The sequence below is a fragment of the Zophobas morio genome, unplaced genomic scaffold (assembly GCF_036711695.1).
Source record: "Zophobas morio isolate AGI-343-1 ecotype UQ-CSIRO unplaced genomic scaffold, CSIRO_AGI_Zmor_V1 ptg000599l, whole genome shotgun sequence".
Taxonomy (NCBI): Eukaryota; Metazoa; Arthropoda; class Insecta; order Coleoptera; family Tenebrionidae; genus Zophobas; species Zophobas morio.
In genome coordinates, this window is record NW_026972702.1 from 78,969 (window position 1) to 104,935 (window position 25,967).

The 25,967-nt window shown below is 35.0% G+C and overlaps 2 long non-coding RNA genes across 3 annotated transcripts; both read right to left on the reverse strand.

Moving 5' to 3' along the window:
- Window positions 1-1,521: 1,521 nt before the first annotated feature.
- On the reverse strand, window positions 1,522-2,088 carry LOC135121500 (uncharacterized). The gene is made up of 3 exons (XR_010279007.1): window positions 2,000-2,088; window positions 1,727-1,782; window positions 1,522-1,677 (listed from the first exon to the last, which is right to left on the reverse strand). It is a non-coding gene; the product is annotated as an uncharacterized LOC135121500 (long non-coding RNA).
- An 11,166-nt stretch (window positions 2,089-13,254) lies between these two features.
- Window positions 13,255-14,008, reverse strand: LOC135121471 (uncharacterized). Of its 2 annotated transcripts, XR_010278989.1 has the most exons (5): window positions 13,827-14,008; window positions 13,626-13,748; window positions 13,502-13,569; window positions 13,393-13,439; window positions 13,255-13,339 (listed from the first exon to the last, which is right to left on the reverse strand). It is a non-coding gene; the product is annotated as an uncharacterized LOC135121471 (long non-coding RNA). The 2 variants fall into 2 exon arrangements; XR_010278988.1 differs by having other exon boundaries at window positions 13,318-13,439.
- Between the last annotated feature and the right edge of the window lie 11,959 nt (window positions 14,009-25,967).

A 25,967-nucleotide genomic window follows, 5' to 3' on the forward strand; every position in this document is an offset into this window, starting at 1 on the left:
TCCTCCAAAGTTAAAAGGCGGATGTCTTAGATTTAAGTGTCATTTTCTTTATAATACTTGACAATAAAAATTTTACCTGTGTTACAAGTCAATTTTAAACGTTTTTTTTGGCTTAAATAATCTTAACTGTCAACAGTATATTATCTTACAGTATATAAATTTATTTGACACAATATACTTTAGGGCCTAATCGATACTGATTACTGTGTCGTTATTAGTGTTAACTTTACAGGCTTAAAACTTTATAACTAATATTTTATAAACCATAAAGTGTATGTATATATTATGAACAAACAAAATATAAAATTAAAGATTAGGAGAACTTATATTCTACTTTATAGTCTAAAAGCAAATTCGTTACTGTGTATAAATTTACTAGCTGCTGGTATATCAGACTTTTTACGCGTCTTATTCGTATACCTTTCAAATAATTTTGATAAGTCCACAATTTATCATTTTCTAGCCCTCGTTTTCGCTATTTTTACACTAGCACTCATTTTTAAAAAGTGAAAGCTCCATATTTACGCTCATATCCCACTTATATCCAATATGCCCAGTGATCATGGTGGCGGACGTTCTGACTAACCAAAGACACCATGCTTAGTTGTAAAAGTTTAGAGCATTTCTCTCCGCTACAGTATTAGTATTGTTAAATAATTTTAAACTAATTTTATTTCCTTATCTTTTTAACTTGCTTCATATTTTTTATCTACAGGGAGCCCTCTATAATGAATACAATCAAAATAAACCTCCATTACTATTTTTTTTTATACTTTTCTGTAATAATTTTATTAAAATAATTTATAAGTTAATATTTAATTTTATTTTAATTCTTTTATATTACACTTTCCATTAATTAATACTTCAAGAATAAATTGGTATAATTATATTTTTAATTTATTTTTGTAGTTTTAAAAATATATAACACATTACTTAGATTTTTTTTTCTTGAAGTCATCTTTTATAATAAAGGCTGATAATTTTTTATAAAGCAACCTTTCTAAATCTTTTTGATATATTGGCAAGTCAATCTTAATTACGCAATTTAATTTTTTGGGTTGTATAGTTTTTTTTTCAAGAAGCTTACTACGTTTTACTGAAAGATCTTTAGTAAAAAGCATGAACTGCAAGTTACAAGTAGAGAGGTTTTTTAGCCTGAGATTAACGCGGTAAAATGTAAGGTGCACTTAAACATGATTCCTCGTTGAACCCTGGACAACCGTATTGTTACCCACTAGCAATGTTTAGTAACGAAGTGTAAAGTAAATGGCTGTAAGCATTGTGTATTCACCTAATTATGACTACAGGACTGCTAAGTACGCTTATAACTCGGAGTAGCTTCAACCAGTATGCGAGAAGGCAAGCTTTTTCGCTTTAAGACGAAGAAGCCGTGACTAGTGTAATATTATTTAACCTTTTTTAACCTTTTAAAACTAATCACAGACAACTTAATGAGGATGTTTTTTTCTATCGACGTCACCTTGAGCGTTCTTGAAGTCTTGGCCAATTTTTACTTCGAGATATTCAAAACAGATCCTTTATTAAAAGCTAATTTATCTAAGTGTACTTACCGGCTGCTGATAGAGTAGCCCAATTATGACGTGCGATTGACGGTTTTATTATCGCTAAAGTGCGCTTTCAGCCTCAACTTTGAGGTAATAACGAAAAGAATTTTGGCTAAATAAAATGTTTAAAAAATTATTTTTTTTGTTCAAATTTTTGTTACCATCTTTTGCAAGGATTCGAGTATTTTAAGTTTACTGACCCGATCGGGCATTAAGTCTAACATTTATATTTAAAGATATTCATTTTATATAACTTTATTTTCAGTAACTAACAATAAATATATATGTATATATATCACACAATTTTTTATTACAGGTATAACTATTAATTTCTAAAGCACTTTTTCAAGTTTAATTACCTACTTTTTATAAAAAAAGCAAATTTGAAATGGCAGGACAAAGCAAAACATGCTTAAAAAAATGTTATAGCTTACTTAACCAAGTTCTACAAGTTGACTTTAACGTTTATCTATAAATAGCGTTCCTTGGTGCCCGAACGAGTTAATCACTTCGAATACACGAGCTGTTAAACAGATTTTTACTCGAGTACAAGTTAATTTATTGACAAAAGTGTACTCTTCACTTTCGATTAAATTCCCAACTCAGCTTTCAACCATCATGCTAAGAGTGCGCCATCTCACAACTTGATGTCTTCCGCTATAAGGCGATTATAGTGTCCACCTATCCGTTCGTAGAAGCGACGGCATTAATTATAAATATCTCGGTCGGCAGCTCATTCTGTAGTACGTAATTAAATCGCAATTATTTAAAGGCGAAGAATTATTGCAGTCGAAGTGAGAAGGTTATTGCCGATGTCGTAGACCCAGGCTGGAGGTAAATATCCCATAATCAGCTGGATCCACAGCACGTAAAGCCTTCGTTTTTTGCGCAACAGAGGATAGCCCGGGACGTCGCCTTGACCTTCTCATTCACGTATTTTACGTGTGGACGCCACATTGACCCCCAGGTATTCTAACTGAGAACACGAACTTTCCATCCCGTTATAAGTTAAGGGTTTCGGTAGTGCATGGGACAAGAAGCGTATCTTACTTTTTGCCTTTCAAATGGATAAGTCACATGGACGGCACCAGCTCGCAAGCGTGTCCAGGAAAAATTATGGGGAGAGACATAGTAAAACGGGTTGAGCACACAAATCAGGCAATATAATACCGATATTGAAAAAAAAACGTCCCATATAGACAGCTTTACAATGATACCAAATGAAGCTTTGACAGCATAAACCAAAGGACAAGAAAGTACACTTCAACACGTCCTAATCGGAGGGGTACACTTTCGACATTTTTACGAGGACATCTTGCGTTAATAATTTTTACAGCCTAACTGATTGAAAATTTCAAATATTGGAACTAGGAAAAAACGAATCGGGAGCTTTTGTTTTTTCGAGCGCTGGGATTACATCTTATCAAGCCCTAAATTGATTTGCGAGTACATAATATCTGTCTACACAAGAATGTAACCTGTACCGATAGGAGGTATTTAAGGAAAGAGCTAATGGGTCTCCCCTGTTCCATCATTTCGTGTACAACCTCAGTGCACGCCGACTAAAAGGTAGCTTAAAATCGCTCATACCGATTGTGGTAAAACTGTGGGCGGATTCAAAAAAGTTTACGTGTGCCCAGAAGAAAGACAATGAAGAATCAAAACATTTTTTATTAGCTTTGTATTGTGTTAATAATTTTGTGAAAAAGTAATTTTTTCCACTACTGCTACACACTTTTTTTACGAATTATTTTGTAATTGAATTTTGACCGCCTGAGGGCACAACCCTAATTAATCATTTAAGGGAAGTTGTGAGCGTCGCCCTCTTTCTTTTTTTCGCCTCTTTATTTTTGTCAGTGTTTATTAGGTGGTGAGCGTAGTGATACACAGTCTGCTCGAGAGCAACCAAGTAAATTATTACAGCCCTTTATTAAAAATTTTTGGCCAACTCTATATTATACCATTGTAGTATAATATATTATATTAATAATATATTACATTACTCTCTTTGATTACGATATATTAGTTCTTAAAGTTATAAAGTCAGTGAGATCAACAGTCATTAAAGTTAAACTGTGTTCATTTTCTGAATATTCATAAAAGAAAACAGAATATCTAAAAATAGACATGTGGATTATAGGTACCGCCCCTGGTCCTGCAAGATTTAAAAGGAGAAAATGGGAGGAAAAAGCATGATAGATAACACTCGCCTAGGCATCTGCGAAAGATCTAGATCTCCAACCAAATGCACGTTAAAGAGGTCATAACATTGAAAAAAAAAACGCAAGCCGCGCACAAATAGATAATATATACATATAATAGTAAATAAAACTTTATAAATACTGCGTAGAGCTCCAAGTCAGTTGCTCTTAAGCATGATTAACTATAAAAAAAGATTATTTAGTTTAAGATTGATATCAAACCGTAATAAGAACTTATGTCATTACTAATTACGCCAGGCTTAGTTTTTAACTGATAATTTCCAGACGTAAATACTTGTGGGGTAATGAAATTGCTTGCCTAACTTAGTCGATATCAAAGTTTAACCTAAGGTATGACAGGTTCTGCTTGTGCACCTCTTAGGAGCTACGATTTTACAGGCAACATCAGTATTCAACACACAAGCGTCGGCAAAGGGTTTATAATTGAAGTTATTTAGCTTTTTCGTTTCTATGAAAAGACACGGAAGTCTTGCATTAAAGTCTAATTATTACATAAAAGTAATCTAGCGAGATAACCCTAGTAAAGTACTCACCGATATTATGTTTTTAAAGCACAGGTAAGCTAGAATTTTCGCTCAGTACTTAAGTCAAACAACGAGTTTTTTCCAATTTTAAGATTAAGTTCTTCGACCCGCACCTAAGTAAACTCTCCTAAGTAGAGACCGACAACCCTAAGCTTAGAGGCTTCGTTCAGGAAGGTGCCATAATCCACAGTATGTTGGCTGCATAGTTAAAAGATAGCTAGAGTATTACTAATTACATGAACTCTGCAACAGGAGTTATTTCAGTAAACCCAAGAAATCAAAACTAAAAACTTAGAATCAAAGGTAACATGACCCAAGCGAGTTAAGTCTACATTCAGAGTTTATTCCACTTTGTGCTGTTATCCGCATTTTGACCTTATCATGAACTTAAGGACACAAAAGGTTTCGCTGCGGACTAACAGCACTGTTGGAAAGATCTTTCTCGGTCACTTTACGAAATTAACTTAGGGACCAACCTCAATACTCTCTTTGTAAAAAAGGTACTTGATTCTGCGGTGGCGCGACGGCGCTCACAGCGATGCCCTTTGACGGTCAAATATATATAACACTCCCTCCCCCTCCAAATCTTTATTATCACAAGATGTTGATGTAAATAAACGAAGTTTTAGCTTAAATAGCATGCACGAATTTAAAATTTATGTAACACGAAGAATCGATCTGGGTGTTATTAGTGAAACATCTTCCCAACGTTCCATTCAACCTCTGCAACTTTTCGACCTACCGATAGGACCGCCTTGATAGGGGCGGTGAAAGCGTAACTATTTTGGTCAGACGAAACATTTAACACAGTGTGATATTTTTTTTCCTAGCCCTGCAAAGCATTGAGGCGGTTGGAGTTTCCCTCCACTTAACCAGCCAGGGGCCCCTGTCGGTAATTGTAGCTCACAAGGCCCCCAATATACCACTTATTATCTCGAATCTTGATGCTCTTTTTGAAACTTGCTCCTCAGTTATTGTATGTGGGGACTTTAACTGCAAGTATCCCGCCTGGAACAGCCAAGTTAATACCCCAAACGACCGAATCCTCGAATCTTACTCCGACGAGCGCGAACTGCGCGTCTTAGGTCCACAGTACCCAACGCACATGGCAAAGACAGGAGACGTATTAGATGTAGCCGCTTTGAAAATAAATTTTTATTTCAACGGCAATTAAAGCTCTTTCCGAACTCTCGTCGGATCAGCTGCCAGTTCTGCTTGATTTGGGCGAATGCAAGGAGTTAATGAGAACACAAACCAGAACTTTTACGGACTGGGGCTTCTTCTCTGAGACTCTTGATATAACCTATTCAACAATTTCCCCTTGCTTAACACGCCTGCCTTACTTGACGTTACTGTTGCTGAATTCGAGGGCGCTTTGACCATGGCGTATCCCACCGCCACGACAACACGTGAAGTTGAATCCCGCTCTTTCCGCTTGCCTATAAATTGAAGGCCTTACCCCGATCGGCGAGGCCTTATTCTAGTGGCGACGGTATATCGCAACACCCCGAAGATAAATTAGCGCTTAATAGACTACTCCGGCGCATTTGGAAAAGATATTGGCGCACCATAACCGATTGTGGGAAACAAAGTTAAGTAATATATCGGATACTAACCTGTAATGGTTGCGTCTCTTTCTGGAAGTTCATAAGGAAATACAAAAACCGAGCTCGTTTACCATTACCTACTATGCGACAAGACAATTTCTTGGCGGGAAATAATGATGACAAAGCGACAGTTTTTGCCAATCACCTCGCTACGCAGTGTGTGCCACCTGCTTATTTAGTTTTTGATGAAGTGCTCTGTGAATTAACTTCCTTGCTGACGCCGAGGAACAGCTTGAGTCAATCACTATAGCCGAAAATCGTAGGGATTATTAACGCTTTTCCGAGAGGAAAGGCACCTGGCCCCGACGGTATCACCAACGTTATGTTAAAGCAATTACCAATGATAGTTGTAGAACTTCTATGCTGCCTCATTGACTCTACGAGGGCTCTCGGCATCTTCCCGTTGCGCTGGAAGACGGCAACTGTTGTGATGCTCCGAAGACACCAAGATCAGCATTTACGCAAACAAATACAGACCTATCAGCCTCTTATCAGTCGTCGGCAGAAACGACCATACTGCGATCCTTGTAAGTACTGTTGACGCAAGCCATACCCTGCCAGAGTTCCAATTTGGATTTCGGCAAGGACACTCCCTACTCGTCAACTCCACCGCTTGCCAGAGTGGAGGATCCGTCCTCAACTCAAAGAAGGAGCGGGCGCTGTCCTTCTTGATGTCAAAAAAACGTTCGACCATGGTTTCCACAAGGGCTTGCTACAAATGGCGCCCATAGCCCCTCCTTCTAAAGTGATCAAATCTTACCTTAAGGACCGCGTTTTTGATATACGGATGGGCGATGCGCGCTCATCCCTAAGAACATTAACAGCCGGAGACCTCCTTTATCACCCTTACTCTTTGCAATTTATCTACGCGATCTGCTACAGCCTGACGACCCCCACATGCGGATTCCCTTATATGCAGAAGAGACGGCCATTTATTCCTCGTCAAAGTCACCTACCCTATTGCGCCAGCATCTGCATTACTACCTAGTGACGCTTGACAACTGGTGTCGTCGTTGGAAAATTACTTAAAAATGCAGGAAAGTGCAGAACTCTTTTTGCCACAAAGAAGCGCACCAGTACACTACCGCCGCTGACCTTGAAAATAAGGTAGTTCCTTGGCGTCCTCAGGCGAAGTACCTGGGGGTCATTATTGGCGGTAAGCTCTCGTGGACCGCACGTAAACTATATCGCTGCGAAGGTCAAGGGGGCGGATCAAATCTTTAACCCTTTACTTTGTGCTCGAAGCAATCTCGCTGCACCACAAAGGGCGCTTGTAGTTGTTGAGCTTTTGACTAATCATGCCATAAGCGTCTACTTCCTGGGCCTACAACTCATTTGACAACAGTCTCTCCGCTTCAAGTGAGATAAACAAGCTACTACGCCTTATGATGAGAAGGCCGTGCTTTGTTTGCCACGATGACTTACATAAAGATCTCTAGATTGAAACTCTTGGTAACGTTTTTCTACGAAAATGCTATCGCCACCTACGATCGGCTCAGTCAGCGCACCAGTCAATTATTGACAGGTGAGGTAAACTAGGAAATCTAGGCCTGCGCAAGCATCGCCGGCCGCGCACTGAACTCTAAATATATAATATGGGTTAGGGGTAGAATTATTATTTTTTTTTTAATACATATATATGTATTTGAGATTGCTTTAACATAGGCTTAAAGCTAATGTGCACACTATCATGCTGTTGAGAGCTGAAAAATTCGGTGTTTCCTATACAACCCGATTAAGCACTAGGAAGTATCATTAATAAAAAAATATATGTATATGTTTCATAGTGAACCCAAGGCTTTCATATTCTTCATTGTTGTCATGTGTTGCAAGAAGGCTTAATTTTTGTGTCTTTAGATATAGAAGTACAAATCTTGGTTGCTGTGTTTATACGATATAAATACAAGGTGCTGAATTGTAGAATCTTTGACTAAGGGAAATAAATTATTGATTAATGTTATTTTCTAACACCAAAATTTTATTGAATTAAACCTAAATTTAGTATTTTTAGTATATATTATTAGGAAATTTGTAAGCGTCTCAAAAAATGTAACCAGCGACATATATGCCAACAATAACATCGAAAATTTCCGAGTAAATATACATTGTTCCAGTAAACTTTGTTTATATTCATACTTTTGTAATTATCGAGATGTGTCAAGATAAAAAAGTTTAGCTGATTCTTTAAAAACAAATTGCAACGTTTATTTTTAGAACATCCTTGACTGCTATAGAGTAGTGTCTACCTAATATCATTTTCCTTCTGAGTTTAGTAAAGTTTTAATTAATTACATGCCTTGAGGCATGTAAGTGTACAGTGGTTTTTTAAGTTTTGTGTGCAGAAAAGTAGTTGTCTAAGCAAGTTGTATAGGCATCTGTTTATATAAATTGCAATGTGGAGTAGTAAATGAAAAGACTCTTTAGATAAAACTGGAGAATATAGTTCATTGTACCAGCTATTTGTGGATAACCCCTCCCTGTTAGTCTTGCCTTATACTGATAGTTACTTTCTTTCTGTGAAGTATCCAGGTTGTGGATAAAATTTATTCATCCGTAGGAACTTCTTCAATGGTTATAATATTAAATCCTCTATGCTTAAGTAAGGAAGTAAGTTCATTAGTGGCGGCATCCATATGAAGTGTTTTGCCTTCCAAACTTTTTGCTTCATTAAAAGTAGATAGGTTATTGCGAAGTTATCCTCTTTAGTCTTTTTAACCTTATCTATGTTCTCTTCAAAAGACCTAAGATTTCTTTTCTTAGTGTCAGACAAAACTTTATCTAGTATTTGTTCGAGGCGATTTTTGAGGATTAGATTCTGAGGTTCCGAATTTATGTTATTGAAATCTTTTATCATCAAACTCTGACTTTTGTAAAAAATATGAAGTATATTTAGAAGTTTCTATAGGAGTCGCGATATTTACAGCATCAGAGTTTGGCTTATCTTCTAGATAAACTTGTTTTTTAGCTTATTGTTTTTAATTTTTGGTATAAATTTTTTGTTAATCAAACTGATAGATAATGGAATAGGTTTTAATTTGAGCTGGTGGTTGTATAAAAGGTTTGCGAAGAGGAAAAAAAAAAAAAGAGCTGAGGTAATTATGGTATTGTTTTCCTTTGTTTTAGGAGCTGTGCATTTTGCAGTAAAAGAGATATTGTTCACCTTCAAAGTTGGGTTCACAGAGAGGACTTGCTGTTTATAGGTGCTATATTCTGTGCTTCTGCAAGCGTGTTTTCATTATCGTCTTAGTTAATTCATTTTTGTTATTGTTTACTGATATTGGAAGGGCCTCTCTTTTATTTTTTGGCTTAGTCTCAAATCATTAATATTACTGATATTTTTGTCGGTAATGGGCAAAAGTTTGATGTACTACCAAGGTATGGGGTAAAAAAAAAATTTTAGTTCTAATATTGTCAGTTCCACGCTTAATGTTTTCGTACGGAAATGTGTTTTCATAACAGATAACATCCTTCGACAAACTATTTTTTATTGGTACTGGGATTTAGGATGCTGTATATATCATTTGTTGAATCTGTTGGTTTTCTAAAGTAGGTTTCCCTCTGTTGCTATAAACTGAGATTTCGTTTTGTGCTCGGGATTATAAAAATAAAAATTTTTCAACCTGAGGAAATATATTTTCTTAAGTTAATAGTTTAAAGGCCATATAACACTGTAGGTGGAAGAGTTTTGCTGCCTTTCGAAATATTGTTATCTATATAACAGCATCTCTGAAAGCATCATTCCAATATTCCGAAGGTAACCATGATCGCTTTAAGATGCATCCAGTTATATTGCATAAGATCTGTATACCACGTTCACTTAGCATATACTGTGGTGTATTCTTAGGAACCGTAGTAAATGGGATTCCTTAACGTTATAATTCGCTTTTTAGTGTGTCATTAACGTATTCACAACCTTTATTCGTTCTTACTTCCTCGGTTATGCTTGCATAGGAAGTTGTATTATTTAGTTTCCTGTTTTAATATAAAGGTAGTATTTTAGCCAGTTCGATAGTTCATATTTTATATCTTCTTAGGTTTAGATTTTTCATCTTGAAAACCATCAAAGATGTTATGTCCCTTTGTAAAGTATCAACATAGAGTAGTTGACAAGGTTCACGAAGGTGATGCGTTCGACTTATTTTATTTACTTTCTTTTTTTTCATTTTTACATTTTGTGCATATTTCACAATTATCAGTAGAAAAGGTTTTACGTTAGGTATGATATCTTTCAGGTATCCATACTTTATGTGCCCATATTTGTAGTGTTCTTCAGGTATTTTGTTACCCTCTTCAGATTGTAACCTATTTAATGCCGTTGTATTATGTGTTAATCGGGTTCAGTCTATATGTTCCGTTTTTTGAAAAACTATGGGCAACAGGTGTCTTATTCTTTTTCTAATTACTTTTTTATCTCCAGATCGGGTGGTGTACCCATATTCATTTAGTTTTCCCATGAAAATAAGTTATGTCTGAAATTGGCGTTGTTATTAACTTACCTTTATCAAAAATTTTTAGATGGTCAGTTGAGACGCATTTGCATTCTCGTTTATCGTATTCATTGTTACATTTTCTTCTTTTATATTATTAAGTAATTCCTTTTTATTTATAATATGTGGATAGGCTGTAGAGCCGATAACTAATTTGTAATCTTTTTCTTTCATGAAACATACCACATCAAAATGACCAAGTTTATTCGTTTGAACAAAATTTCTTAATGTGTTTAAGGTATTTAATGAAACTTATTCACGAAGTATTTACTAAGTTGTGCCCTAGACCACTAAGCTATTTATTAACTTCCACTATAACGCCCTCTAAACTAAAAATTTTACCTTTATAATATCGCTGGTCCTCTAGACCAACGTAAACTAAAACACTCAACGAGTGGCAAAAACCGAAAAAGATAGAAAGCGAAAAAAAAATTGTACGAGTCACTCATTTAGTTTATTTATTTATTTATTTATTGCACTGGCATGCTAGAGTCTTCATAAGTAAAATAACTTAAAATGCTTAACTTAAATTCCCCCAAGTCAGAGCTGTTCGGAAGAGCTTTCTCCCTGCCAAAGATGCTGCTTTTAAAAATAGTTTTTAATTAAAAGTAGAACCGCCAAAATAAATATTTCCTTTATAAGACCAATTTTTTTTTTTCTAAATTTTAGATTCATATGAGTAAGCCTTCACTAGCTTTATGCATGTTATATAAATATAGAAATATTACTAATATATTATTATTACTAATAATACTATTACTGACATTATTACTATTTATTCGCCACTATTATCAGAGTTATTGTACTATTTTTCAGTAAAAATTTTGCAGTTAAAATTATTGAACATAGTAAGATGTTTCGGTCTTCTATATTTGGTAAAATGAGAGGGTTATAATTTAGGAAATTTATTTTCAGCTGTTTTTATGCACTCCTAAGCTAAGCGCTTAATAAACTTCAAAAATGGTTCCAGTTCGCATTCACGATGTATTTGTGGAGGTCTCATATACCAAGGAGCTCCTGTAAACATTCTTAGAAATTATTTTGCATGTGGCAGTCTATCTATGTTGGAGGTCGAGGAATAGGTCCAAGCAACTGATGCATAACTCATCACTGCTCTTAAAATAGCTCTGTAAATAATTAATTTCTTATCCAGGTCAAAGCGGATATAAAGCGTGTCGTGTTTTTAATTTTTTTAACCAAATATTCAATGTGTGCCCAGTTAAGCTTGTCATCAATGCACCACCGTGGTAGATGACTTATTTATCCCAAGCGGGAGAAATATGAAAAAGAAATGTCTTGTAGTACTCTTTTCTTTCTTTTCTATGAGATAGGCATGGCTCTTAAAAGGTTTAATGGTTACTTTTCCCGTTGTTAACCAATCTTTAAATGAGTTAAGATTGGATTGCATATATTTGATTGTAAGAGGCGAAGATTTTGAGCTGTTGTAGCTAACAGTGTCATTGGTATACAACAATGAGGAAGTTTGAGCGGTAGGGGGAGGTATTTCAGACATGTATGGGAATAAAATAGAAGATAATATGGGCACCTGTGGGCCCCTAGCGTTAAGTAGTGTGGAATCTGTTAGTCCTCTTCCTACACGGACCAAGAAGGTTCTACTGCTAAGGTATGCTTCTGTAATTTGTATTAAGTACTCGGGTAATGCGCATTAATCATTTTATATAGGGGGCCCTTATGTCATACCTAGTCGAAAGACTTTTGTATGCCTAAAAAAAAACATAAGAGTGAACTCCTTGTTATTAAGGGCTTTATTTGTGTTTTCCACCAACCTTAAGATTTGTTGAATGGTAGAGTGGCTTCTTCACAAACAAAATTGATAAGCTGGAATAAAGCTTTCATCATCAACCAATTTTTCAAGCCTTAAGAGAAGCCAAGCTTCTGCAACTTTTCCTAAGCAGAAAACTAGGTGATAGGACAATAATCTTTAGCGTAGTCGCTTGGGCAAAATATTTTCAGTTCTTGAGACGTTCGCATCATAACATACACACTTTAACTCAATAATAGATTAATATGTCGGCATGAGGTTTGTTATCGTAAAAGCGGCCGAAAAAGATCGGTCCCATTCTGGCTAGATTGGTACGTTTGTTATTCCCTGTGTGAAAACAACTTCAGCTTGCTTTCATCTTAAAGATTTATAACCCGAATAATAATCGAGTTAATGAGCTCAGTAAGGTAATTAATTGTGGGTATAGGAAGATTTTTAAGCATTTTATTTGAAGTTTTTTTAGAAGTCATGCTCTTCCTCATATTAAGTTTGTCGATTAGAGATTGTGTCCCATCTTTATTCGTAAGGGCTTACGAGAGAGTAATGAGCCCCACGACGGAAGAAAAGTGAAATTTGCTTTTCGTTGCATGCTTCGTGCTCTCTGTCCACAGATAATGGAGTCGCACATCGTCCGTATTAAATTTCAGCAAAGAAATTGACTTTTCGGAGTTTGCGTAGGTGGCTTCCCCGTTCTTGATTATAGGGGTCTCGAACCTTTTTTTTTCCAGGTTTAAACACATTCGTCATTTTCCACAAAGTGTTATCGGTAGGAGGTAAGGATTGCAGTTTTGTTTCCAATGTTATGTTTCGAAAAGCACACATGTATTTTATTATAAAAACTTTATATATATATACTATACATAATTGATTTAATAAGATACCTACTAAACATAGTTAGTTTTACCCTAAATAATTCGAATTCTAAATCTGTGCTGTAAGGAGATTAAATTCTAAACATTATTAAAAGGTGCATTTTTTATGTAAGAAAGAGCAGTGTGTTCTTTAATGATTTTTCCCACCCACCTTTGCATAAATTATTGTAACAATTATTTTTTTGAAACTGCGTTGTTTTATTTAAAGGTTTGCAAATTTTTAACTTTGGCGTTAAAAATGTAGAATTTGGTGGTTAGCTTGTATTTATTTTCTGGTTTCTAGTTGTAGAAGGAATTAAGAACTTAGTAATGTGGGAGTTTATGGTTGTTACTAAAGTGTTGCTCCAAGAATGTTTTTTTTTATGTAAAATCGTCTCCGCTTTTATATATAAGAGCAATAGATATTATTTTAGATACGAGGAGATTAAATCAGGAATATACACTGCTCTTGTATTTGTCGGCAAGATCTGTTGGCATATCGTCCTAGAGATTCGTTTTCTCTTTGAAGACTGCATGAACAACATAAAAGTAATTAAAGATTTTCGTCCGAAAACATTTTTTATACATTAAACGTTCTTTCTGGGTGCAGTACATTTATTACAATTCTGCTCTTAACATTTTCGTATGAACTGCCCATTAACAATTGTAGCCCAAAAGCTGTTTTTTGCAATTTTTCATGGAAAGGAAGCTTGAGTTTAATTTTTTTCATAGTAATAAAAAGGTCGTCTAAATCGTAGCAAGTTAGGATAATTTTAATATCAATAACCCATTATCGCAGTTGAGTAGGTTTCCGTAATAGTTGAGAATGCCATAAGAGTGTGGCGGGGGTTGTTTGAACATTTGAATGTAGCATTATTGCTGTGTAATCATGAAACTAAAGAGTTCGTGCTTGTAACGTATTAACATTTTGAGAAAAATACGAAAAATATAAAAAATATGTATGTTTAAATAAAAATAAATAATAAAGGTATAAAATTAAAAACGAAACAAATAGACAAGGAGAGATAATTAGAGTAACCGATGCGGTGTTGTTTCTTCTTTAAAGTGGAATATATTATTAAATAATCTAAAATCTCTAGATTAAAATCAATCTTTGTTGGATATTAAATAAATTACTTGTTTAAAAAAATGCTTTAAATTTTCATTGGTTTAAAATCAAGTTTTACACTCGACTTAAATAACCCCCCCCCCCAACTCCTTTAACTCTCTAAAGTAGCAGCAGTTGGCGATCATCTTTTTTGAACACAATTAACACATTAAGAGGGCCGATATCCTAGCAAAATAAGTAGTCATGGGGCTCACCACATTTTAACACTTAGCAAAACATTAAAAGGAATTGTTAATGCGTACGTATAGTTGCACCGTAGACGCAAGTCAATTTTACCGGAGAGTTTGAAGGTCCACTGAAGTGAATAAAGCTAAATACTTGATTCTGACTTTAAAAAAGATCCCCCAATGTGAGATGGGCAATGTTATTCATTAATTGTCAAACTTTCGAAAAAGTAATTTTGCTCGGGTTAAATTCTAAAAGTATGAAATCTATTTTTAACATCTGCTTTCAATATAGGTAATATTGCATGATTACAACTTTAGGTTTTTTTCGCAGGGAAGGCAATAGCTGTAGCGGTGTAATAGTTCGTTGTGATTGAACAATATTATTGGTGATGAGATCAGAACACTGTAATACTAATAAAGTCAGAATATTTGCCATTTACTTTTGTTTAAAAGCAATAGAAATAATTCTGAAAGCTCGTTTTTAATCTTTCTACTATTATCATTATTATTCCTACAGTATTGATATTATATAATAGGTATGATTGTAGAAATTACTACTTATTTTTAATCATTATTATCATTTTTGTCACTACAGCTATTTTGTTGGTACTAGTATTACTATAATATTGTATGTTATTACTAGTTTTACATGATCTTAATAATAATAGCATTAATGTTTACATTATAAAAGGAAGTAGTAGGTAGAGGACATAGTTCAACATAAGTGTCCGTTATCCCGTTCACCTTTTTAACCGCTTCAAAATATTTTTTATGATGCTGAGATACCTTCAAAAACTTAAATGAAGAATTAGAATTCCTGGAGGTATTCTACCTTTTCAAAGTAAATTTTTTAAAATTCCATGTTACTCGTAAGGTGTTGGTATGTCTTTATTAATGAAAGAATTACCTGAAGCTCTTTCAAAAAACTTCAAATACTTCTTAAAAAAGGCAGGTAAAGCTTTGATTATGAGTTTACAACTTCCAATTTTTTATGGTTTTTCTTTTCAGTTATACTGCAAATTTTGTTACCAGTAATTATCCCTATGACGTTTCACGCTATTTTAAGGCTGTCACTAAAGACACTATCGGAAAAACTTTTAAGAGCTTCATCTCAGACGAACAGCGACGCAGTTGTTATAATTCGGAGCGTCTGATTTGGTAGCACATGAAGAAGGCACGCTATTGCTAACGAGTTATAGTTTTAAACGACTAACCACGTTATCCTGCTCGGCTAACAAATAATGCATTGGACCCTCCCCCTTTTTTTAGTGTAAAGTGGAGATTATAAGCGTTCAGGCTACCGCTTTTTAGTCTTTGCCACTACGTAATTCACACGTGACCTCACAAAAAGCGTGGAGTCGATAACGCCTCTTAAATAATACACTGGAGTGCAATGAAAATTTTTGCCGTTCCTGCTCGGCAGTGTTAGTAACGCGATGTATTACATGCAATAAAATACGTCTCGCTATTTGCTGAATTACTAAACAATCCATTGAAATCATAGACAGCGTACCAATATAGAGTAGCCGATGACGGCGCTGTTGGACATCGTTGACCTGCTGGTGTCATAAAAAGCGACTGCATGTACGGAACTTCCGCTTTCTTGGAGGTGACTGGGCAGCAGTTATCCGCATGCTGAAAAAACCCGGATGTCTTGCACGATGTAAAGGCGACGCAGGGTCGTTAGGGATGACACGCCCTTTAATTGTCTTGTGTTAAGAAAGACACTCCCCTCCATAGTTTATTAAAGTTAAAAGCCAAGGTTTCACGCGGCTAGACCGAAGATATCCTCTTCGGATTAATCGATGACTTTCAGGTAAGATAATTGCCGTCCAAAAAATAAAGCCGATTTACTTGACTCAAAGCATGCAAAATTATATCCTTAACTTGGGTCGGAATCCCATAGTAAACTCTTTGTTTGTCTACGGTTTTAGCTCTACATTTTGCTGGTAATTTCCAACCTCTTATCCTCAATTAACGTAATGGTAACTATACCAAAAATGAGCCCCAGTACGTGCCCTTTATTAATTACGTGATTATTATACGGGCTATTAAGATTATCTCTTTTTTACTAATTAGTCAGTCGCATGTGACCCGCGCTATTTATGAATGCATTTATTTTAAGCATTTGGGCATCCTGAATTTTAAATCATTACTCTGCCTCATCTGGATTGATACATATACTTTTAAATGACTCACCCTCAAAGCAGAATTCGACCCTTTGGTATGGTTTTATTATGAGCTCTTGATTAGTATAATAGGTCAACTAGTTAAAAATCATCAAATGCCTTAGATTTGGTATTAATCATGTTAGAGGGTTTATCTGGAGTATATTTGTGGACGCTTCTTTAGCGGTATTGTTTCATGTGAGTAACTTTTTAGTAACTCACTTTCATTCTGTGCTTTCATGAGAGCTCTGTTTGCTATCGTTCCTACCTTTTACGACGGTTCTCTGTTATGTTCGGAATTAATAGTAACGAATGCCCTCTGGAGCTGTGTATTTTTGTTAATTTACATTGGAGCGAACTTTAGATTTGTATTTTGACATTATTTAATCTATAACGCCTTCAAAGAAAAGTAGATCCTACTGGTTGCTATTGAAACTCTTAACGGGGTATACACCTCATTTAGTCAAACAAAACTTAGTGCCCTTTAGTTTCCTGAGAGATTGTATAGAGCCCAGGAACAATTTAAAGTCGAACTTCATTAGATAGTTTAGTGAAATGAACCTCTAACTAATCTAGATCTCTGTTTACGGGAGGAGGAATGAAAAAGAGGTGGTAACATACACCCTGTTGAGTTGCAGTCCTTTTGCGGTACTTATTAAGGTGGACCTAGGAATTTGATAATCTTGTTTTTCTAACTTTGAACAAAGCGTCTTATCTTAAACAGTAAAATGACGCTTTTCCTTCTAACTCTTACTAAGGAGTCTTAGCTACAAAGCCTTTATATCTGAATTTGGCTTCTGATAGATAAGACATTACAAATATAGGCTTTTTAACTGAGGGATAGACAGCTTTTTTTAAGAGTTTTATCTATAAGATAGTAAATAATAGACCAAACTCTAGTAAATAACATAATAAGCGGTACTGATAACTGGTACTATTTTTACGTACTAATTTCCTCTCTTTACTCCTTTTGTGATCGCCAGTGATGTTGACTAAATAAACATTAAGTAAAGACCTTCTTAGGTAACTGACGTTTGTTGGGCTCGTAGTGGGAGAACTGACCGTAGCTAATAACCCCTTGAGCATCTTCGCGTTAGTTTGTACACTTTCTGGCTGACTGAAGATTATCCTTTGTTCCCTGTGCTATCTATCGTACAAGTGCTTGTATGCGCGGTACGTGTCGAGTACGTGTCGAGTCATGGTATTATTCTTCGCGATCAACCCGGGGGTAGAAATAATTATGATCAACCTGGCACCTCCCCTGGGTGGTGCACATGTTAACCGTGGTTCAATCTAGTTTTTGATTATGTTACCCTCTACACTTCTAGGTGTCCTTGTTGCTAGTGTTTTTTTAACTATCTACTCACTTCTAATTCACAAATTGAAAGACTGTGGCTATGGGTACCTTCCTTATGTTAGCTCTGGGCTCAGAGTTGGACTGTACCGTGGAAAATTTTATGTGCTTCGGTCCGCTCTTAAAATGGTAAAAACCTAGTCCTCACTTAAATCTTTAGGTAAGTACTATCTTCCCAATGTTTCTAAAAGATATTTGCTTACACAGAGCTTACTTTGGCTGGTCCCACTCGGCCATTGTCTTTGACTCTTATTCTTAGAGATGCGACTTTCGTAGCTGTAACTGCTCACTCGCTACAGCTTACGCATACTAAACCTGGTTCTATTTGATGATGTTGCTTATTCTTAAAAGTAATTTTTAGGTAGATCCTTCGACCTATGGTTGAACCTTTAGTGAGACTGGATAACTTAATTTTGGATTTCCCTAGTAAATAAATGCGTCTAAAATCTAAAGAACATGGGTTGGCATAATGAGTGATGAAACAACACTTCTGCACCTTTCCTGTGACATCAGTAGGGTTTAGAACCACCTCGGCTGTACGCTGGGCTTGTTGATTGAATCTCGGCTATAATATTGTAATTGTTCGGTTAGGAGCAGAATAAGCCTTGCTGGTGTTAGATATTGTATGATCTAGTTTTCTAGATAACTATTAGCTCCATTATAGTATTTAAATAGTGTTGTTACTTAGTATTCTTAAGTACATTCCGCGGCTCATTGCAAGTTAAAATACTTCAATTGCAGACTGGTTTATAATTTAGTACTTAAGCAGTTTAAATGATGCAAACAAAATCTATAAGGCCTTCGCTTTGGGTAGCACCTATAGGCGATAACCTTCTTAAATTCCAGTAAGTTGGTCTGTATTATCAATGTACAGTTAGTCCGAATAAACTTAGAGAACCACCAGGAATAACTGTCATGATTAAGTGCGGACAATACCTCTGAGTTGTTTACAGCCAACATAACTTTGTTTAAAAGTTCATTACTAGTTCCTACGGCCTAAATAACACTACTTTAGTACTGCCTACAGCCTCAAAGTAGCTAGTTCTTTAACATACTTTCTAGATTATTTAGCCAACATTTATTAGTAATCGTATAATCGACTGGAACAGAGAGAAAACCCCTACGAGCTTATCTTTTACGTCCTACCCGAGAAAAATTGTTGGCCAATTCCGCAAATCTGTAATGAAACTACCAAAAATGAACTAATAAACTTGTTTATCTATAGGTTATTAATAAACTTTGCTCTTCCTACAAATTTAAATTATTCTCGATGTATTCGGGTCCACCTTGGCTTTATGCTTAGTTATACAACTATCTACTGGTATACTTTTTAGCGGAATAATAAATATTAGGCATAGAACAAGCTTTCAGTACTATCCATTTTATAAAGAGAAATGTCTCTTGTTCTTAACTATTTAAGTATGTACACGCCATAACAACTTCTGTGTTTTTAACTTTAACTTACTTGCACGTAGAAAGAGGCTTCTATCACGGTAGTTATACACGCTTAGGTAAGTCATATCAGGTTTCCTCATATTTTATTTTATGTCTTATGACCACTACTTTTCTTGACTACAGCCTGTCATTCGGTTCAATGTCTTTATGAGGCGCTGTAATAATTACAAATCTTTTCAATGCTTTCCTTGTGATCGAAACTGAATTAGTAATTTAAATATGAGGGAGCTTAGCGCCAGCAGTTCAATTTTATCAAGGTTTTATGCCTCCTATTACTTACCTCTTTTAATAGCAAGTATAACTTTTGTGCACACTTATTCTCTTAAATGATAATGGATCTAACAACTCTCTGGCTTAGAGTGAAATCAGTTTTCTCCTTACTTGTAGTCGCTCCTAGCTATGTTAAGTAGCTTTTTCCTTATTTACCGAGACAACTCGCACTAGTGATACCTTAATGTATTGTTCCCAAGTTTTTTCCCACCTTTATTGTGTAATCCTAAGAGCTATACCTCAAAAATTAGGAGTGGTGATAACTCACCGGCTAAGTCGAAGTCCACAAAGTTTAAATTCCTAAGACCCTGGGGATCTATTGCTATATTCACATACTACCTAGGTTGATTAGGGAGCCAACTGACTAGCCCACCCGTCAGTGTTTCTGCAGAATCAGTACTTTATTTTATTACATCTATTTTATACAATTAAATACGAGTCAGTTAACTAGCTAAGTTTAAAAATTGATTAGAGTACCTAGAATAAACTAATAATTTACAAGCTACTTCCGCCGAAAGCAGGAAAGAAAAACCCAACCCTGATGTCCCTAAGTTGATCAGCTCAAGTTGTAACAAACACAAGTAGCTAAAATTCTGGTTATTAATCCCTTCAGTCGCTTGTTATTCAACCCATCCATGGTTTATGATTCTGCGCCTAGGAAACGATAAAAGAAAATAAAATGGTTGACAAAGAGTCTCTACGTAGAAGTTATTCTAGCACAGAAGGCCATTTACTTTACTCAATGTGCTGAATTTCACAAACACTTTTGATTAACTCGAGTACAGTTCTATGCCTCTTCCAGTTAAATAGGAGCGAAACAGTATGTTATGTACACTCTTATACCATCTGTAGTTGACTATAAGTTCGAACTTTCGGGAACCATTTTTATTAAACCTTTTATCCTACCAAATAATATTAAAAATAGTGGGTTGCACCAGGCTACCACCTTTAATAAAAAGAGTAGTAAACACTTTGCTTTATATTTGCCGCAATGGTTGCATTTGTAAGTTCTAAATTTTATAATGCTTAAAGAAATTAAAGTACTAGTGACCATGAAGCCTTAGTCTCACTTTGGTGCCCTGCAAAACTTATGGCCCAAATAGAATTGAGTGGAGATAAGTTTAAGAAGTCTGCTAGGGCTTGTAAAAAAAAACATTGAAAATGACCATAAAAGAAAAACGGTTGAACAGGTAGAAACAAATGATGAATTTGTTACATGGATATTGCAATTTTTACCGGGAGGTGATAATGCAATTTCTGTTTAACTCTCAAGGCTCGTTAAAGAGTATAGTCAAAGTTCACAAGACTCAACGGTCAACTGAAGGTAGAATTGCTAGAAATTTTGTCCTTACTATGCATTAAAACTTGTTTATACTAAAGGAAGAGACGCTTTATATTTAAAGGTCTATAGAAGAGAGGGCCTTTAAATATGTGGTAGCGGACAATTGTGACGCGCGCAAAAAGTTTGCTGGTAAGTGACATCAAAGTGGGAGCTGATGCATATAATAAGCAGACCTAAACTACAGTTTTAAGCTTATCCATAGAAATAAAGAAATTAATCAAAAGCAAAACGAGCTGTGATAATGTTTTTGTAATACTAGACAGATTTACACGCTATGTATGGGTTAAGAAACTTATGACTTAGCTTCTAATATTTATTACGAACTCTCCATAGAATTGAGAAATCAGATGAGTTTATACGCATAAATTTATTGTTTTGTTGCTAAGAATAACATTTAACACCATATAGTTACGTTAATAGACAGCAAAATAATGGTATGCCGAAAGTGCTATCCAAGCAATAAGAAAAGTTCGACAAGAGGATGTTGTAATAAACAAACTGAATGTTATATGAAATTAAAATTGGTTATATATATTGTTATAACAGTTTATCAAATGTTAAAGGTGTGTCTCCAACGCTGTTGCTTTCTAAAACTCAGATTAATTACATCGATTGGGTAAAAGATGATTGCACTAAGAAAAAGATTTCGGGAAATAGACCCAATAAAACTATCAGAACACAACATAGATTATAATAAGATAGCAATATGAAGATTTGTAAAAAAAGACAAAAATCATACGAAACTTAAATGAAAGATAATTAATACGAAGGTCTAAAAAGGGCAGGGGCAGGGAATTTTAACATAGGGGCTGTTGTTTACTTTGAGAACAAAAAACAGTCTTTGGCGATATCCGGCTCGGACCAGCTGAAATAGTAAATGTTTTCCAGGACAGTAATTTACGAAATGTAATACAATGGTAAACTGCTTAAAAGCCACAAAGATCACTTAAAAAAGACTTCTAATAAAGATTATGTAGCCAACTTGGGAAAATTAAGCAATATGCTAGATAATTAATAAAACTAATATCAATTCTACGAAGGAAAAATGCTTCCAATTTTTACTATGAAGTATGGCGGTCTTGGTTGGGCAGAGTGCCTCCACCATGGACGGATGCATATGGTGGAAAAGGTTCTTAGGTCAGGATTCCATTAAAGCATCAGATGATGGAAATTTTTAAATTTTCATTTTACCTAAAATTCACTAATAAGACGATTAAGCCTAAAAAGGTGGATGTTTTGGCAGCTTGAAAATTTACACCTGCAATTCTAGTTTCCAAAAGACGGATAAGGTGAAGAGTTTGTGGTCTAAAAGTCATTGCAAATGGATTCCAGACTCTTTGTCGTTTCTAACAATGTTGACAGGTTTGTCGTCAATAATGCAAGCAGTTGTCGAAGTGATATTCGCGGCAGTTGAGGGGTTGTCGGGGTTACATTAATAGGGTCTGCTTTTGAGGTTTTGGTGGAGCAGTTTGATTAAATGGTGTAGGTCTTCGCGGGTAATGTTTGCGGCCACGAGAATTGGCATTGCGCTTCATCGCAGTTAGCACAACTGGTGGGACTTCCTCGTACTTTTGTGCACCGCGCAGTCAATTTGCCCTCGCCACATTTAACGTATCGGGGGGCTGCAGAGCAGAAGCTTACGCTGTCTAAATACCTGACAGCGGTGGCACTGCTCAACTCGATTACTCTTTCGGAGCTCTTCCACCCTAACCTGAAGATAGAAAACCGCCTTTAATTTTAACAGCTCTTGTCGATCACAACCCGGGAGATGCACTAACACCACCAGTAGAGGTCGCTTCGAGCATTTCCCGCCGACAGTGCCCTCTTTAAAGAACATATCTAACAGTACAAGGTCGGATATAGCATAGGTAACTACCATTTTAGCTACAAAATAGTAACGAGGAACACATGAAAACTGCTAAAAATGCTTTAACTTATCTCTAACAAACAAGGTATGTGAAACTTATAACGATAATTATTCAACTAATAACAGTTTTATTCTAGGGTGTGATTGTGACTCTCCTTGGGCCAATAATTATGATTATCGTACTACGATGGATTTTATAATTTTTTTAAATGAAAATCCATTACAATGGAAAAAAATAAAATTGATAGAAGCACTAAAAATAATCTTCTTGTGAAGCTGAGTATACAGTTTAGTAGCGCTACAACCAATAGTATAGCCGTAAAAATATTTTAAAAGAACTTAACTCAGATGCACCTATTACTATTGATACAGACTACGAGGCTGATATAAATATTTTTAGTGGAAACGTATCATTAAAAAGGTTACGTCATATTCATATTGCATATCATTACGTAAGACAGCCTGTAGAGCGAAGAAACTAAATGTGAAACACATTAAGTCTGAAGCAAACATAGCTGATATTTTCACCGTATCACTCTCCTTCCAAAGACACAGTACTTTTTAAATAACTATTAAAACTTAATAGGGAGTACGAGTTGTAACAAAATTTTAAACCAAGGAAAATTTAAAGCATTCAATAAAAAAAGTATTTAATTCAAAAACCAATAATCATTGATTTATGAAATTAATCTAGATATTTTAGATTATTTAATGATATAATCAACTAAAAGAATAAACAACAACCGCATCGGTTAATCTAATTATCTCTCCTTGTCTCTTTATTTTGTTTTTTAATTTTATTTCTTTATTATTTATTTTTTTTTAAACATACATATTGTTTATATTTGGTTATATTTTTCTGTATCGAGTGGCGTGGTGAGAAAGGGAAATCTAACACCGAGGATGTACATACTAACATACCGCAGGTGCACATACGTGCATGTACTTGCAATACTATTATGCCCACTTCTAACAAGTTTACTTTTTACGATTGGATTAAGAAAGAAGCACATTTACCTGAACAGAAGGGAATTCGCTTCATTAAATCTAGCTATAAGAAATTTTAATGGTTGGACATGTTATTATACTTTAACAATGATCAGCATTTAAGTAGCTGTTCAGGTAAAAAAGGTTACAGAACTTCGCATTATTAGGGTGAGAACAAGTATACCTTACACATCGCACTGTAGCTATGCTTATTAGCAGAGTTCCCCTTCTCCCCGCTCTTTGAATTTGAAATAAAGGCTCTTAAGGATCTCAGTGTTTCGTTTCAGAATTAGCCAAATAAAATTTTTCTCAGCTTATAAACCTTTAGATATAGCGCGATATTAGACTAATTTGACCTACACACTTTTTAAACAAAAATAAGAAACGTCCACTACATCGCGGTACTAAATAAAAAAACCTCACCTTAAAAAAGGTTTCCCGCACTATTTCAATCTTTTGTTTAAAATCTACTTTACTAGAAACCTCATGATTGGGCAACGCTCTACTTTTTGGTAAGAGCCCTTTTACAAATAACCGGGTAACTTCGATAATTTCACAACTTAAGGGAGCCATACTTATAACGCTTTTAGCTATTATAGATAAGAGATATTTTTCAGCTTTTAATAAAACTATTATTGATAAAAGCTCCAACTCTCTTCCAAAGAGAAGTTTTTAGAAAGCGCAGAGATACAATGAAATAGGAACTCAGGTGTTTTAATAAAATATGGCTGACCTTAAAATAAAAATCTCTTCAAGTACAGCTGCTTGGACAATAGCTAAACATCTAAAGTTGCCACATAATTATAAATCCAATATTCTACCTATAAAAATAACGGAGAGCCCTCTTTGCTGCAAAGGAAATACCGCATATCTGACTCTTTTGCTTCATACTAACATGATTAATGGAATAAACTTAAAGAAGTTTGCTTGAAGCAAGTAAGAATGGTTTCCAATAAAAAAGATGGGTGATATTTAAGGAAAAAATTACTAATGCTACCTTGCCAACATCAGAGGAAAAAACTAAATAATATTGCGTCAAGGGCCCGATGCGACGAACGACTTTATTTTTAAATTCCTCTCTCATACGTTATAAACATTTATTAACTCTCTTCCTTATTGTTTCTCTGTTTAAAATTCCCTTTTAAGCTTTTAGGCCCCTTTAATAATACAACTTCCAACAAACTATCCCGTAGACATTACTATCAACATTTTGTTCGGCCCTATATACCAAAACAATATATTAAACTTGCTCTTTTGGAAATAAAGCTAAAACTCCTTTACAGCCCTTAGACTGAAAAGATGCCACAAACGAAAGATCGGACCTTGTTTTTGTTGAATTAAAATGAAAATGTTTACACAATTTTAAAATAATTTTGATAGATTAAATCTACCAGTTAAAATTAAAATAAATGCAAAGAGCATACCACCAGTTGTGTGAAGCTACCCCTTTTTTCTTAACTGCGCACTGTAATTGGATCATATAATAATTTTCATTCAGAATTGCAATGTTTTAATCAGCCTTTTTTTCATGCCCTGAAGCCAAAAGCAGAATAGTTATTCTTAAAAAGGCAACAGAGACCCTCATAGAGCATAATAAAGTTAAAGAGATACTAAAGAGGTCACTTTATTAGTTAGTTCACCTCTCTCTGTAATAAAATTTCGGATACTGTCGACCAATGAACTTCGAGATTTTGGCCAATGAGTTTCTTTGTTTTTATAATTATTTTAATTAAAATTTTCGTGTTCTTGTTTGTGTTTTATATCGGCTGAAATTTTTATTTTAACATACCTTAATGTTATGTGGTGGTTAATAATTAGTGTTCAGTAGTTGTCTAAGGATGCGTTGGTGTTTCTGATGAGATAACTTTTTAGTCATTATATCTGCGATGTTTTTAGAGGACGTGTAAATTAAACCTTACAGTTCGAGTTTTTTAGCGTTTCTTTAGCGTAATGGAAGGCTATATCCACGTGTCTTAACCTCTTGTTAGGAGCATCGCCTTTAATTATTTTGCACACTGGTTCGTTGTCGGTGAAGATGGAAATAGTTGTTTTTCTATTGAAGGTATATTTTCTTTATAAAGTTTTCTAGTGCTTTAACTTTTGTGATGCTCTTGCTCAGTGCTACATATTGAGATTTGCACGTCAACTCGTGTATTTTGCATCTGGTCACAATGATTTCCATGAAATAA